The sequence below is a fragment of the Sus scrofa genome, chromosome 6 (genome assembly GCF_054392235.1).
Source record: "Sus scrofa isolate SSC_HxYL_T2T_F1_AM1 chromosome 6, Sscrofa_HxYL_maternal_Yorkshire_Landrace_v2.0, whole genome shotgun sequence".
Classification (NCBI taxonomy): domain Eukaryota; kingdom Metazoa; phylum Chordata; class Mammalia; order Artiodactyla; family Suidae; genus Sus; species Sus scrofa.
The window spans coordinates 3,474,198-3,491,434 of NC_139388.1; positions in this window are offsets into that span (position 1 = coordinate 3,474,198).

Sequence of the window (17,237 nt, forward strand, 5' to 3'; positions counted from 1 at the left end):
CTGCCGTGGGGCCTGTCTCTGCATCCCCTCTCCCATCACCAAATGCCACTGACCGTGAAATGCACACGGGTTAATCGCTGCCTCTGTTGCCGAGAAGGACCTCAGAGGAGGCCGTCTGATTCCAGAAATGCTAGAATGTGATCAGTATGGAGCCAAAACCGAGGGACTAAGGCACATGGAGGCTGGGTCCTCAGAGGGACCCGCAGGGCTGCCCGGCACATCCAGCCTCGCCCCTCAGCCCCACTGAGCAACGTGGCCGCCACACCTTCCCGTTGCAGTTTCAGTTCCAAACAGGAGGTCCAACCTGACCCCCAGGGCGCGGCCCGGGCACCTTCGTGTATCCGTGACACTGTGCGCCTGCACTGAGTCCTGTCTTACACGTGAGGAGCCTGATTGCGGGGCAGCTGGGAGCACGGGGTTGCTATGGCAACATCGAACGCTCTCGCCCCAGTGCTGCCAGGCCTCCCGGGCAGGCGCGCTTGTCTCAGTGTCCCTGAGCCTGGGTGGGAAAGAGGGGGCTTGCAGCTCCGTGAGCGCAGAGTCGAGTCGGGAGGGAGACGGTATCACGGCAAAACCTAAAATATTTTGCAGAAGAGGAACCAGCTTCCGAGAGGTTGTTCACGGCCACACAGTAAGCGGGGGCAGCTGGGACGCAGGTTCTGACCAGAGCTGACCTCAGTCGAGGTCAAGGGTCAGCAAACAATGGCCCACCTCCCGTTTGTGTAAACAGAGGTTTATGGGGACACAGCGGCGCTCATGCATTGTTACATTGTGTGGGGCTGCCTGGGGGCTACAGTGCCTGTGTGTCCACGCATGAGAGTCAGGTGCCAGACCGTGGCTGGAACAAAACCATGCGCCCAGACCTGGGGTCCCAGCTGCGGCAGGGTGGTCGTTTCCTGGTCCGGGTTAAAAGGGTAAAGGGGAGCCTTCCGCGGGTGTTCACGGTTTTCATACGCGGAGCTGGGACCTTGGGAGGCGGTTGGAGCGGCTGGGAGAACGCGCGCCCCGCGGGCTGCCAGTTTCCGGCGGAAGGTGCTGCGTTCTCCCCGCTCCGGGCCTTGGCCCGGGCAGGTGCCTCTGCGGACACCTCCTCCACCCCAGCCCTTGTCGCCTCCACAGCTGCTCGCCCCTTCCAGGTCTCAGCCGAAGCTCCTCCGCAAGCCTCCTGGCTCGTCCCGGAGCCGGGTGCCCCGTTTCTCTGCCGATCTGGAAGATAGCCGTCCCCCCCCCGGCCACGCCCTGTGCCTCTTTAGCGCCCTGTCCCTCTGGCCCCTTGTGTCTCCCAGAGACGGCTGCAGCCGCGTCCCCATCGCACACGTGGCTTCGACACCCTTCCCGTTAACCCGAGCATCTCCGTCCTCCCCCTCGAGCCCCAGCGGGTGTGGGTGACTGTTTTGGCCTTCGGAGGCCAGAGAAGGGACGCTGTATGATTTCCGAAGTTGGGGTCGTGCTCGGGCGGGCTGCTCCCCCCGGTGCTGGCTCTGGCAGCTTTCAGCAGCCGCGCCGGGAGGAAGCCCAAACGGTGCCGCGACGAGAGACCACGCGGGAGGACCCCGGCCGCACTCCCTCCCCCACCATTGGTCTGCGGCTGCGCTGTCAGCGGAGGCTTCTAGAGACCTTGACCACAGCAGCCGTGGGGGTTGCTCTCGGTTGAACTGTGTCCTCCAGAAAGATATGCTGCAGTCCTGCCCGCAGCCCGTCAGAACGCGACCTTCTTCAGAGACGGGGCCTTTACAGAAGGAGTCACGGTGGAGTGGAGTCATCGGGGTGGAATCGAATCCACTCCGCCCAGCGTCCCTGTAAGAAGATGAAAACTGGACGCAGAGACGCTGGGGCACAGCAGGCAAAGGGGAAGGCAGGCATCGAGGTGATGCTTCTGTCGGCCAAGCACTTTGCCGAAGGTCGCCGGCAAACGCCGGAAGGTAGGACAGAGGCCTGGACCAGATTCTCCAGAATCCTTGGCGGGAGCCCCCGTCACTGACCCCCAATCCCAGACCTCTGGCCTCCAGCCCAGAGGCAGTCTCCTTCTGTTGTTTGAGCACATGGTCCCTTGTTACGGCGGCCCCAGCAAACGGTCCAGGGAGTCCTAACACGGCTGTTGTCTTCACCTGTTGTCTTCACCTGTTTCAGCCAAAGCTGAGTGTGGGGCTGATGTGTTACACAGCGCGAGCCAGCTGGGCTCTGCCTGTGAACGTCGAATCTCCTCGAAGGCCGGAGTCCCTGGCAGTGTACATGCTTGTGAGCACACGGCTGGTGATGGGCAATGGGCTGCCATGGCCCCAGGGGAGTCCCTAGGCAGCCCCTCCCCCCCGCCAGATTCCAGCCCCTCCTCCAGAGAATAAAGAGGTGGGCTCTGCAAGCGGAGCTGGGGCTCCCAACTCAACGCCTGGGAACCAGACTGGAACCCCCTGGTGATGCATTTCCTGAGAGCCTGCCTGGGAAAACAGGAAGGTTCGTGCCTATGCGTTTTATGGGCACCCAGCTTGCGATTTCGGAGGACAGAGGCCCAGAGGCAAACAATGCCTGTGAGCTGTTAAAAAGCCGGCGGGAAGGCATATGCTTTTGCATTCAAGTGAGACACACAATTGCATGGATGAGCGATACCCCAGCTTCACTCCAGACCTTGTCCCACAGCGCAGGGCCCCGGGGAGCAGAGAGCCAGGGCGGAAGCACTGTGGACTCCTAGGAGACCTGGGGTCGTGACATTCAACCCCCTGCCTCCAGGCACGGAGGGGCCTGCCATCTCAAACGGAGGGATTCCTTTCTTATTTGTAATTTTTTTCAAAAGTAAAGTGTTAAGGTTGAGAGCAGATATTCAAGTTTTATTGAAAAGTCTCGGAGTTCCCGTCATGACTCAGTGGTTAATGAATCTGACTGGGAACCATGAGGACGCGGGTTCAATCCCTGCCCTTGCTCAGTGGGTTAAGGATCCGGTGTTGCCATGAGCTGTGTTGTAGGTCGAAGACGCGGCTCAGATCCTGAGTTGCAGTGGCTGTCTTGTAGGCCGGCAGCTGTAGCTCTGATTAGACCCCTAGCCTGGGAACTTCCATGTGCTGCAGGTGCAGACCTAGAAAAGACAGAAAAAAAAAAAAGAGAAGAAAAGAAAAAGAAAAGTCTCTGGAGTTCCTGTCGTGGCGCAGTGGTTAACGAATCCGACTAGGAACCATGAGGTTGCGGGTTCGGTCCCTGCCCTTGCTCAGTGGGTTAACGATCCGGCGTTGCCGTGTAGGTTGCAGACGTGGCTCGGATCCCGCGTGGCTGTGGCTCTGGCGTAGGCCGGTGGCTACAGCTCTGATTCAACCCCTAGCGTGGGAACCTCCATATGCCGCGGGAGCGGCCCAAGAAATAGCAACAACAACAAAAAAGATAAAAGACAAAAAAAAAAAAAAAAGAAAAGAAAAGTCTCGAGCCACACATAACACATGTTTGAATAATAGATTTAGCTGCCCTGTAAAGGGCGTCTTAAGGACAAGCTCCGGTGGGGCTGAGCTGGACTTCGAGCTCCCCAACCACAGAGCCGTGGTCCTGACTGCTGAGCGGTGCACGCTGGTCTGCAGCGTTGCTCCCGTGTGTGCAGCAGCGCCGAGGAAGGGCAGCCGGTGGGTCCCTGCTGGTCGGGAGGAGAGGGTTCAGCAAGCACGTGGGCCACCAGGGGCTGGGGGACCGTCCGCCCACTTGACTGCGTCGCTTTTATGGACTTTTTTCAGGGCCTTTAAGCCCCACGAAGAACCGTGCCCTGTGGTACACCGTAGCCCCTGCACTTAGCAACGCTGCGTGTCCTAACCGCGCTGCCTCGGGAAGCCAGCCTTTGATTTCAGCGTTTGTTTCCTTGCCTTCTCCTCCTCCGATGCCCTCCCGACTGGTTCAGGAACACACGCGGCTTTCTGGCGTCTCACTGCACAGCAAGCATGGCCTTGTTCTTTGATTTTCTGTGTTCGAGGCCGGGTCCCATTTCTTCATGTTGGTGATGGAGCCTCTTTGCTGCTGGATTTCTTAAGCGTTCTCCGTTTTCTCTGTTCTAAAGCTATTGGCCTGAACGTCTTCACACAAGACTTTTGTCTTTTCTCATTTTCTTACTTCCTTGGGATAAACTTCTGGAAGAGAGATTTTTTTGACTGCATCAAAGTGCATGGCTCTTTTCTGTCGTTCTCGACATCTGTTTTAAAACCGTTTCCCAAAAGACGGGGAGAATGGACGTGCCCACTGGCGACGTGGCAGGCTGCAGGTTCGCTGGGCAATGGCACTCCTGGCACAACTGTCGTCGGGACCCGTGGTGAATGTAACAGGTGTAAGACCCAAAGACTGTGCTGTCGGGACCCGTTTCTGTGCAGGGAAACCGTGTGTGTCTCAGGCAAGACACGGAACCCCGGGGTCGCCACCTGCTCCCTTAAACCGCCCCAACCCGATGCCGAGAGCCATTCTCTGACTGGTATTTATTTATTTATTTTTCTGTGCAAGAAATGCTTTTCTTCAGCTCAACAGAACAGGGAAGTCTGAAAAAAAACCCTACCTTCTGTAGAGGATGTGAGCTGGCCCTCGGCCAGCGGCTGGACTGCACCCTTGTAAATACCCTCCCTTTCCCGTCAGGGCCCGGAGATAAGCCGGCCGGGTTCTGCCTGGACGGCCAGTCCCCCGTCCATCTGCTGCAGAGGGAGGCCCCAGGCCAGCCGCAGGCCCAGGCCCCCGGGCCGCAGAGGGAGCTGCAGTGAGAGGATGTCTGCCTGTCACCAGGCCCGGCGTGGAGTGTTCTCTGAACGTTGCCCGAGGAGAATTTTTCCCATTTTCTTTCACTTTCCAAACCCCAGGCAGGGTGAGTTCTGGTGAAGTCCGGCCCTTCCCGTCCAGCCTCCCCCAGAGCCCCAGGCCCGGGCCTGCTGCGCAGCACCTGCCCACGTCTCAGGCTCTCTGGCTCCTTGTGTGCCGTCTCCTGGGTGACACCTGAGCAGACGCAGGGGCGTCCGGGCTCCCCGTCCCCAGGAGATGGGCATCCCTGGTGATGTCACAGTGGGTGCCCACTGCATCCCTCTGCTCTGCCCTCCACCTCCTGCCCGCTGCTGCGGTGGGTACCATTCCAGTGTGCAAGGGGCTGTAGGGATAGGCGCCGAAGGAGGGGATGGAGCTGGAAATAGGCTTCCCGAAAGGGGTGTGGGGCAGGATAGTGTGTGCAGGTGGGTGTGAGTCAGGGTGCGTGTGCACGTGTGTGCAATGTGTGTGTGTGTGCACGCGCCCCACCACAGCTCACAGGTTCCCACCTGGCTCTCCCTTCTCCCCAGCTGCTGCCTGACTCAGGGGCCACCACCCTCACCTGCCACCCCGGCCTCCGTGTCCCCCACAGGGCCTCTGTGCTCAGGCCGCTACTCTGATGCCACCTTATACCTTCCCCAAGCACCCCCGCTGCGTGCCCGGAGGGACCCCCCCCACCACGTTCACTTGCTCTGCGTCCTCTGACCGCCCAGCTGCCCTCACTCCCAGGTCAGGCCCTGCCGCCCCCTCCCTGGAGCCCCGCCCGGCCTCGGGGGGCACTCAAGACGCACATGCTGCCTGAGGAGTGACTTGTTTATTTTGTAATTAATTAATTATGCTTTTAACCTTAAATTCCACTGCACGTTGACTCGGGAGGCATTTGTCATTAAAAGCTCTCAGGACCAACTTTTCAACCCAACCACCGGGCCGGGGGGCCCGCGGGGGAGCCAGTCTCTCTTTTGAAGCCCTGACTCCAGCTGTTCCGAGTGCTCCGTGGCCTCAGTGGCTGATCTGGGCCTGGTTCTGCCTTCATGTGGGTGTTTCCAGAACAGCCTCAGCCCAGAGGCGGGGTGGTGGCGGGAGTGTTCTTGCCGTTTGGGGGAAAAAACCCCAGTGTGTTGCTGAATTCTCTGCCCAAGTGGAAAGCCCACTCTGAGAGGACGTTTCCCGGGGGAAAGTGAGCCGTTTTCAAAGGAGAGTGAGCTGCGGGGACTCGGGTGGGGTTTGCCGGGGGGGAGGTGATCTCTGGCGTCCTGGGCTTCGGGTGAGCCTCAGGTTTCCTAAGCTCAGCCTTCCTGTCGCTGAGACTGCAGCAGGCCCCACAGCCTGACTATCCCGGGGCTGGGATGCCAGGAGGGAGGCAGCACGTGGGGTCACTGGGCCCCGAAGCGTCTTAGCTCGAGGGGTTAGGCCTCTGGTGTCGCCTGCAACTCCTAGTGATGGCTGTGAGATCCTGACACTGGGTTTGAACAAAAGAGCCCCAGGGAGGTCCCTGCAAAGGAAGGAAAATCAAATTCAGACGAGACACCCTTGACATTCAAAGTGACTCAACAGGGAGTGCCAAGGGACATGGCCATCCTTACCGAAGAGTCAGGCTACTCCAGCTGCTCCCTCCCCCCAGGCTGCTCTGGGACAGCAGCTCTGCTCTATCCACGCTGTCTGGCCAGCCCTGCCTCCTTCCTCCTGTGTCCAGGAGGAAAAGTCTCTAGAGGTCTCCACGCAGCAATGTCCAGCCTGCTCCTCTACCAAACTAATGCGGGCCTTCCTCCTGTCTGCAGGACCAGTGACCGTCCCTCATGTGCACAGTCAGCAACCTGTGCTGCTACCCTTCTGGTGCTAGGAGGGCATCAGGAGAGGGCACAGCTGGCCCTGGCTATCCCCCTCAATGTCTGGTGCTCCCCAAGCTCTGAAAAGCCCAACTTCTGGGAGCGTCTCTAGGGCTTCTCAAAGGGGGCCATGTCCAGATTTGGCAACGTCTGGAGGTAGCATACTTGCTTAACGATATTCAACCAGGACAGGTAAGGGCGGCTGTGTGAAAGGCAGTTGTAGTGACGTCGCTGCAAGAAAATGTCCAACGTGATGCTCTGGGCGCTGCCAGAGATCTGGCTCTGAGTCTTCTCGTCGTGCTCTTCCCCCCCCCCTCGCCAAGCCAGAGGGCATAGGATGGTATTGAAATCCGCAGCCCCCACGCCGTAAGAACAAAGCCGTTACTCAGAGGATCACAGCTGTTGGATACTGAGAAACGCCTTCCTTCTGTGACCAGCTCGTAGCGATTCTTTCATCGACGGTGTTGAAGGCTGTCCAGCACGTGTTCTGCATCTATTGACGTGACCACGTGGGTGCCCTTCATTCTGCTAACACAGTGCACTGTGTGAACTGACTGGCACATGTCAAACCATCCTTGCAGCCACTTCACCATGGCTGATGATCTTTCTAATGTGCTGCTGAATCGAGTTTGATATTTTGCTGAGGATTTTTTCGTCTGTGTTCATCTGGGATGTTGGCTCGTAATTTTCTTTTCCTGTAGTGTCCTCCTCTGGCTTTGGTATCAGGGTGGTGTTGGCCTCATAAGATGAGTTTGGAAGTCGTTGCACTTCTTCAGGAAGGTCCCTCAACATAAGAAAGGCTGTATGTGAAAAGCCTGCAGTTAACATCCTACTCGGTGAAAACCTGAAAGCATTTCCTCTAAGATCGGGAAGGAGGCAGGGATGCCCATTCTTGCCATTTCTACTCGTTGTGGTACTGGAAGCCGTAGCCAGAGCAGTCAGGCAAGACAGAGAAATACAAGGCATCTAAACAGGAAAGAAAGAATCTGTATGTAGACGACATGACCTCGTATGTGGAAAACTCTACAGGCTCCATACACACAAAAACCCAATACGACAAACTCAGTACAGCTGTGGCAAGCAGGTTAGCAAAATCAACATTTAAATGTAATTGTAATGTATACATGTAAGGATAACCTGACCCCCTTGCTGTACAGTGGGAAAATAATAATAAAAAATAAAAAATAAAAAAAAATAAAAATCAGTTGCGTTTCTGTATACCAGCAATGAACTATCCAAAAAGGAAATTAAGAAAACAATCTTATTCACTTATTTTCTAGCATCGAAATAGAATAAAATGCTTAGGAATAAACCTGGCCAAGAAGGGAAAAATACTTATACGCTGAAAATGGTAAAGCATGAATGAGAGAAATTAAAGATGACGCAAATGAGCGCGAGATAGCTCGTGTGTGCGGGCTAAACGAGTTCACGTTGCTCGCGCGCTCGTGCCCCAAGCGACCCAGAGGTTCGGTGTGATCCCTTCCCAATTCTGAAGACATTTGTCACAGAAATAGAAAAAGATCCTACAACTCTCATGGAACCACAACAGGCCCTGAATAGACAGAGCAGTCTTGAGCAAGAGCAAAGCTGGAGGCACCATGCTTTCCATTTCAAATCTATCACAAAGCCGTAGTCATCAAAACAGTAGGTACTGGCATCAAAACAGACACATCGACCAATGGAGCAGAACAGAGAGCCCAGAACTCTCTCCACTCACAGTCAGGTGAGCTGTGACAAAAGTGCCAAGAACACACGGTGAGGAAACGGGAGTCTCTTCAGTAAATGGTGTTGGGAGAACGGGCCGGCCACGCGCAAAAGAGTCAAACGGGACTCACGCCATATACACAAACTCAAAATGGATTAAAGACGTAAACGTAAGATCGGAAACTGTAAAACTACTAGAAGAAAACAGGGAAAGAGCTTCTTGACACTGGTATGGGCAATGATTTTTTTTTTTATATGGCCCCAGGAACACTGGCAACAAAAGCAAAAATAGATTAATGTTATTGATTAAACGAAATCCTTCTTCGCAGTAAGGGAGAGAGTCAACAGAGTGAAAAGGCGGTCTGTGGAGTGGGAAAAATTTGCTAGCCTATATCTGATAAGGGTTAATATCTAAAATATATAGGGAACCCAAACAACTCAATTGCAAGAAAGCAAATTAACACAATTAAAAACTAGGCAGGGGGCTCGAATAGACAGTTCTCGGTGAAAGACATCTGTCACACAGAGAGAGGTAACTGGAAAGCTGCTGAACACCACAAAGAGGCAGGGACATGCAGATCAGACCTGCAGTGGGATGTCACCTCACACCTGCTGAAATGACTGTTCTCAAAAAGATAAAAGATAGCAGGTGTCGGTGAGGATGTGTAAAAAAGAAAACTCTTGTGCACTGTTGGTGGGAGTGTGAATTTCTACAGCCATTGCGAAGACAGTACAGAGGTTCCTCAGAAACCTAAAAATAGAGCTACCGTGTGATCCAGCAATCCCGTTTCTGGATACTTCCCGGGAGGAATTGAAATCAGGGTCTCCAAGAAATACCTGCACGTCCAGGTTCACTGCAGCAGTTTCACGTCAGCCAAGATGTGGAAACACCCCAAGCGTCCACTGATGGGTGACGAGATGAAGAAAACGTGGGAGCTTTATAATGCAATATCATTCACCCTTAAACAACGGGGCAATCCTGCCGTTTGTGAAACATGGACGGACCTAGAGGGACATTGTGTTAAGTGAAATAATTCAGACACAGAAAGACATATCACGTGATCTTGCTCATATGTGGAATCTAAAAAAGTCAGGCTCAAAGAGCACAGAATGGTGGTTGCCAGGGCCTGGGGAGGGAGCGTGTGGTTCAGCAGGTGCAGTCCCAGTGGTCCAAGGGCAGCAAGTTCTAGAGGTGCTGCTGTGCCACAGGCTGCCTGTGGCTAACGGTCTCTATTGGGCACTCAAGAATTTGATAAGAGAGTAGCTCTCACGTCTTCTTACTGCAATTAAAAATTTTTTTCCTCCCATGGAATTTTCTTAGGATGATAAAAGACTGCAATTTGAAATGTCAACAGTAGGGGTGTGTTTAAGGAAATTAAGTTAAAGCAACCCGTCAGATTATTGTGAGGCCTTTAAACCATGATTACTAAGATTTAAATGATGCTGACACAAAAACGTAAAGAAAGATCCGTGAGATTATGGATATCAGGGTAACAGCCTAAAGCACTGTAAGATAAAAGTCCCATTTTGCACTTTTTCAAAGCCGTCTTGGCTGCGTGTGGAAGTTTACTCTTCCACGTGCATTTCAGGAAACACGCTTGTCAAGTTCTTCCAGAGATGCTACGGGAACCCTGGCGGCCGCCTCTAACGCAGCCCCCCCACCACGCACCCCCACGTGCAGGGGGCTCTCTTCCTTTGTTCAGGAAAGTTCACATCTTAGTAAAGTTTCCCATTCCTCCGTGAAAGTTCTGCACGTTCTTTTAAAGGCGATTCCCAGACGCGCTAATTCCCGAGGTGGCACCTCCTTCTGTAGTTGGTTTGCGTGTCTCCAGTTGCCCTTGGCTCCCCTCCGGGATGCCCGGGATCTGTGCAGACTCACTGGGCTGTGGGTCTCTGTGCATCCTTCCAGAATCATTTTATGCCTGCACAGAGGCAAAAAGATGTGTGCTGCCCCTGCCCCCACCCCGTGGGCAGCTCCCTGGAGCAGGTATCTCGGAAGCAGCCCCTGACCAGCAGTGCAGTGAGTCAGGGGATCAAACTCCAGCTCTCCGTCTTGCAGCTGGGCCACACCGAGGCACGTTCTCCAAGCCTTCTGGAGGTTCCCAGCAGCGCGGAGCTCCAGGGGCACCGGGGGCATCTTCTCTGTGGTGCCTTCCTTCCCTGCCTTATTTCTCTGCTCCCCTGCGGTGATTTCCTGGGACCATTTCTGAACGCACTGGTTTCATTCCTTGCCTCAGGGTCTGTTTTGGGGGGTATCTTGTGGATACCCTGCTGCACAGTGAGCAAGGGAGTGGGGGAAGCCTCTATGTCAGCCCTGCTCGATGTCCTGTTCCCCATGCTCAGCACAGGGCTTGACCCATACCGAATGCTTGAACAGGTGTGTGGTCGATGGCTGGGTGGATGGAGGGACGGATGGGGGGTGGATGGAGGGATGGAGGAGGGATGGATGGATGGAGGGAAGGAGGAGGGATGGCTGGAGGGAGGGATAGAGGAGGGATGGCTGGAGGGTGGGTGGATGGGAGGATGGATGGATGGAGGGATGGAGGAGGGATGGGTGGAGGGAGGGATGGCTGGAGGGTGGGTGGATGGGAGGATGGATGGCTGGAGGGTGGGTGGATGGGAGGATGGATGGATGGAGGGATGGAGGAGGGATGGGTGGAGGGAGGGATGGCTGGAGGGTGGGTGGATGGGAGGATGGATGGATGGAGGGTGGGTGGATGGGAGGATGGATGGCTGGAGGGTGGGATGGATGGGAGGATGGATGGATGGAGGGATGGAGGAGGGATGGGTGGAGGGAGGGATGGCTGGAGGGTGGGTGGATGGGAGGATGGATGGCTGGAGGGTGGGATGGATGGGAGGATGGATGGATGGAGGGAGGGATGGATGGGAGGATGGATGGCTGGAGGGTGGGTGGATGGGAGGATGGATGGATGGAGGGATGGAGGAGGGATGGGTGGAGGGAGGGATAGAGGAGGGATGGCTGGAGGGTGGGTGGATGGGAGGATGGATGGATGGAGGGATGGAGGAGGGATGGGTGGAGGGAGGGATGGCTGGAGGGTGGGTGGATGGGAGGATGGATGGATGGAGGGATGGAGGAGGGTGGGTGGATGGGAGGATGGATGGATGGAGGGAGGGATGGATGGGAGGATGGATGGATGGAGGGTGGGTGGATGGGAGGATGGATGGATGGAGGGAGGGATGGATGGGAGGATGGATGGCTGGAGGGTGGGTGGATGGAGGGATGGATGGAGGGAGGGATGGATGGGAGGATGGATGGATGGAGGGAGGGATGGATGGGAGGATGGATGGATGGAGGGAGGGATGGATGGGAGGATGGATGGATGGAGGGATGGAGGAGGGATGGGTGGAGGGAGGGATGGCTGGAGGGTGGGTGGATGGGAGGATGGATGGATGGAGGGAGGGATGGATGGGAGGATGGATGGATGGAGGGATGGAGGAGGGATGGGTGGAGGGAGGGATGGCTGGAGGGTGGGTGGATGGGAGGATGGATGGATGGAGGGAGGGATGGAAGGATAGATGCCATGGAAGAGGTGGCAAGAACCTAGGTCCCCTCAGGTTGTGTTCAGTCAGGAGTCAGCAGTATGTTTTGGCAAAGTGTTTTGCATCCCCCAACCCTTGCTCCGCCGACATTCCACATCCTTCTCAGAAAAGGTTTCTCTGCCTCCTCCAGAGATAGTTGCTCTTGCCCCGCCCTTCCCAGGAATCAGCACACCCAGGCCTTCAGCCTCCTGAGGACTGTGTGGTGGGAAATGAGCAAAACAGAAAACCACAGCGCCAAGCTGGGGTGTGTATCACGGGCTTTCAGTTTGGCTCAGAGAAAAGCTGCCTCTGGTGACTCAGACCAAAGTGCCTGATGGAGGCACCGTCCATGGCTTCCAGGCGGGGGCCAGGGAGGGGTCTGCCTGGGCACTGCAGGAAGGGCTCCCCCATCTGCCCGCTGCCTGCCAGCTCGGACCCGAACCTCTGTCCCAGGAGGCTGTGCTGCAGGCACCCACAGCGTGAGCCCAGGCTGCACCGGCAGAGCTTCCCGGGCAGGGCAGGTTTACCTTATCTGGCTGATATTAGATCTTTTCCTGAAAGCTTAATGACAGGGGTGAGAATCAGTGTATGGCCATAGGTATTTGAAGCTGGGAAGCAAGGTAAGAACTTTAGGGGGACAAAGAGTCTGGGCAGGGACGGGGGTGGGGTAGTAAATTCTGATAGCCTGGCAACTGGCCGGAGTGAATTCAAACAACGACGAGAAAAGCTAAATTGGGGGTGTTTACCGTATGCTGGCGACACGGCGCACGTCATCTGACGGCTCTGTTAGAATCCGCTCAGCCCTTTGCTGCTCAGGTTCCATGACTTGCCCTCTTTTATAAATGAGGACCGGAGGCACAGAGAGGTTTAGTCCTTTGCCCCACAGCACACAGCTTGTTAGGAGAGGAACAGGTTCCAAATCTCTGCGCCCTTTGCGGCAACACTCTGGCTTCTCTGTCCGGTGTCCTTTAGATTCAGCACCGTATTGTAGGCTGTGCCTGATTTCTCTCTGGTTGTTGCCTTCACTAAAAGGGCCGTTTACTTTGTCCTCCTCCCAGAAGAGACAGCCAGTGCCTGTGGAGACACTTGTCCCTCTGCAGTGCCTCCGAAAGGGCACAGGAAATTGGCAGGTTGGAGGACAAGCCGTCAGCCCTCCAGGGAACTGAGTCACACATCAAGGGGGTCACCGGCCCCCTCTGAACTGCAGTCTCGTCCTCTGTGCAGTGGAGGTGGGCATACTTGATCTTGGCAGGAGTTCTTTTTAGCACTAAAATTCCAGCGCTCACACGCTCCCTCCGCGTTGGCTAAATGTGGGAGCTTCCAAATGCTGCAAGCTCTCGGCACTCTGTTTCCGCAGCTGTCCAGTTTTACACTCCTTATCCTTGGTGAAGATTCGGTGGGATGGGGCTTAGAAATGTCCTTCCTGCAACGTCTGCGGGTCCTACTGGTGCAGAACGTCTTGCTGCTTCAGCGCCCGGCTGCGTGTTCAGAGGCGTAGCACCGTGAGCTTTATTTCTTGCTGGCACAGCAGCCCAACGCCCACGTGCCTGGTCGAGGGTCTTTCCTGGGAAGCTTCCCTCTTTTCACCCTCTGGGTCCACCTTCTCCAGGCCCTGGGGGGCCTCTCCCTTCAGCAGGTGGATGACGTAGAAGGAGGGGGGGGAGCGCAGAGTCGCATTTTACGGGTCAGTCCGGAGTGGTGGGTGGGCGTCGTGGTCGTCACGTGCCACCACCCCCGGCTGCAAGGGAGGCCAGCAAGTGGGTCCCTCCGCCTCTGCTGCCGAAACGGAGTCTCCATGAGCCCCAAGAGCCGTGTGGATCACTTCATGGAAGAAGAGAGACCCTCGGGCTCCGCAGGACTGAGAAAGGCTCAGGCTAATCAGCATTTGGCTGTGCGGGCAGGTGTGCGCAGGAGCGTCCCCGGAAGAGGAAACCCGAGACGGGGCGTCTACACTGCTGCCCTCAGGAGGCTTCACCCCAGGGAGCAGAAGCAAGGGCGGGGGAGCCAGCAGAAAGGTCCAGTGGGGAACACCCCGTGTTTGGCCTCAAGAGCAAGGGACCTTCTTCCTAAAGCTGCTTCTCAGGACAGGCCACCCAAGGAGGAGCAAGGAGGTGATCTATCCACTGGCTCCTGCCACTGGCTGGCCGGTCATTCGCCCCATGAGGCGTGAACCCTTGGGCCGCACAGACGGCTATCTACAGCATCTATGCCCGGAGGCCGCAGAAGGGCCCCAGAGCAGGAGGCCGAGGGCGCCCAGTGTGGCCACCCAGCTCAGCGCCTGCGGAATTCGGTTGGAACCCGTGAAACTGGGTTGGTACCTGGCCGGGTGTCATGTTTGCCAAGCTGACGGAAACCCGGGTTGGAAGACACCAAACCCCGGAGACACGCTGGCGCCCGGCACCCGCTGAGCCCGCAACATCCCCGCCTGGAGCTGAGCGTGACTCCGCCTTGCACTGTGTCTGACCTCTGGAGAGCTGGAGTGTTTGCTGGAAAAAAAAGCCCATGCGCACATGATTCTCCGAGGCCGAGGCCCTGTCATCCTTCACCGAAATGAGCCCTTCAGCAAATGTAAATAGCTCCCCGCGCCCCGGGGGCCCGTCCTAACGAGGCCTCGGCCGGCTCCTCCTAATCCCCGGATCGCTGAAGCTCTCGGGCTTCACCGGGTGATTTGTAAGGCGGCCTGCCTCGCTGCCAGCTCTGCGGCGACTTGCCTGCCGGTGCTCCTGGTGTTTCCCACAAAGTGCGGGCCGGACTCCCTGAGTGCAGATGGAGGCTGGCACTCCGTCTCCGAGCATTGCCGGGAAGATGGGCCGTGACGGAGCACCGACCTGCCCAGGTGGGGGCCCGAAGCCTGCATACGAGACCCGGGAAGGAAGGCACCTCGCCTGTGGTTGCGGAGGTGGTCGTGGGGGCGGGCGCGGTGCCCTGGGGCTTAGGCTGCAGCTCACCTCCTGAGCGGTCTTGCCCGACAGCCCGCTTCCTCACTGCCTGCAGCGGCTTCCAGAGCCAGGGCTCACGGGGTCGGCGTGGTGGGCCCGCTCCCCCCCTCCCATCCCTTGCCCGTGACTGTCCCCTCCCAGCCACATGGTTCCATGCTGGCCCGATGTGGTGCCCACGGGGAAGTGCTCCCTGGATTGTGCCGGTGTCACCATACCTGGGCTCCTCGCTTCCTCCCCTGCGCCCCTCACCCCCACCCCCGGCAGTCGGGTATGGGAGGGAGTGCTGCGTGCCATGTCCAGCCTGGCCCCGGAAACTTCTGCCATCTTCCCTCTCCACGGACTGGACGCTGGGATCCATGGGAGACTCCGAGCCCCTAAGAAGTGGGTCCTGGGTTCAGGAGTGACCACGTGGAGCTGCCACCCACCCCACGTCCTGCAGTGGACTGCGATGAGCCAGGGCTCTGTGCTGGGTTAAGTTCCTGGAATCTGGGGCTATTTGTCGCAGGGGTTAGCCTGCGCCGACTCACACAGGCTCAGGAAGGGAGTCCAGCCTCCTTGAGTCTGTTCTCCATCGTGCAGACAGGGACAACATAGGCTTGTCGCTCAGCCGCCCGGATGGCCGCGAGCTCAGACGACGGAGCCGTCACTCTGGCCTGGAGTCACACGGGTGCCTGGGCTGCAGCCCATCGACACGTCTCTGAGGCTGCCTGAGGGGGCGCGGTCAAGGTTGGACAAGGTCGAGTGGCTAAAGCATCTGGAGAGCGCCCAGCAGCCCGCAGCAGGCACCCCGCCTGGTGTTTGCTCATCGCCCACTCATGTCAGTTCCTCTGCCCCACTCTGGCCCCGCACGTCGGCACACCCGGGCTCCCTCGTCTTGCTCCACTCGCCGTCGGTTCAGCCCTGGGAGGCGGCAGGTACTTCTTCCCGGTCGTCTGCTGCATCGCCGCAGCGCCCCGTCCCTCCACCCAAGCCCCTGGACTCCGCCAAGCTCTGAACCCCCTTCCTCCCCGCGCCCTCTCGGATCTTCGGATCTGCGAATGTCCGCGGCTTCCTGGAGTTGCTGGTTCCACGTGCTCACACCCCCGTGAACAGCCCTCCGCTACAGGAGTCTTCCGAAGCCTGGCCCAGGGGGCGGTCTCCTTCCTTGGGGCACCCAGACCTTTGCCCCTGGTTGGCATCACTCGGGGTTCTTAGTCGGAGGGAGGATTAGCAAGCTCGCAGTCTTTCCAGGAGGCTGGGAGGTAGCAAGCTCGCAGTCTTTCCAGGAGGCTGGGAGGCGAGCAGATGAGAGCCTGGGAAATCGAAGCCTGGGTCCAGGACGGCGGCGCCACACCGAGCCCCACAGAACCTGGCCTCCAGACCGGAGTGGCAGGGTGCCCAGCCTCTCGGGGCTGAGCTGCTGTCACTTGCCCCCCACAGGGGAGCCCACACGGGGAGCCCTGGGATGTCAGCGCATCTCAGGGCAGTTTGGGCCCTGGCTGGACACCCCGCTGTCCTTCCTTCCCCCCTGCACGGTATGAACTGGCATCCTGTGCCCTCGCTTCCGGGTGACGTCAGCCCACACAAAGCACCAGCGAGCCATCAGCCGGGGGAGACGAGAGGAGGAGGCGCCCACGAGCCTAGCTCCGGCTCCGTCGTTTGTGTCCCTCTGGGGAGGCCTGTCTCCGTGGAGGCCTCTCTACCAGGAGTCCTGGTGACCCTTCCCCGGCCCCGGCCCCCAGCCCCCGGCCCCCGTCGCGCTTGTAGGTTCGTTTCGTCAGTCTCCCCCCGTTAAGTCCTTGGCAGGGCCTCCCTGGAGAGCGACGCCGAATCCTGCTGCTCCCAGACTGTTACAGAAGCTGCAGATAAAGAAGCTGACAGGCAGGCAGGCCCGTGGGCCATGGGCCGCATCTGAGGAAGGAGTCTCTCCCAGGCCCCCCAGCCCGGGGTCGGGGGGCGGCTGTGGTCCTCCGACACCCAAAGATGTTCGCCTCCTCGCCCCCAGGACCTGTGCACAGGACCTTGCTTAGAAGGCGGGGTAATCGGTTGCGATGGGCCCTGCTGGAGTAGTTTGGGCTCTAGCAGGACCGCGCTGTGTAAGACGCGCGCGGAGCAGGGCGCGGGCGTGTGAAGGCCAAGACGCAGGCTGGAGGCTGCAGAACGAGCCCGACGGGCAGAAGCAGAGTCCTCGAGCAGGAGCCAGTCCTGCCGACGCCGGGATGGGGGGCCCCTGGCCTCTGGAGCGGGGACACCCTCCCCAGAGACGCAGATGCCCGCTGACCCTGTGTGACCACCATGGGCCCTCACTGCCCCGCACCATGCGACACAGCGTTTGACCTCTGGAGGCAGGTCTGACGGACCTCGGGCTGGTCCCCAGCCTCCTCTCGTGGAAAGCCAGGCCGCCGAGCACGCTCCCTGTTGAGGCGGCTGTGGGGATCCCAAGCCGTCCTCTGGGAGCAGTGAGGGCAGCGCCGGCCCTGCAGAGAGCGCTCGGTCACCCCCGGGA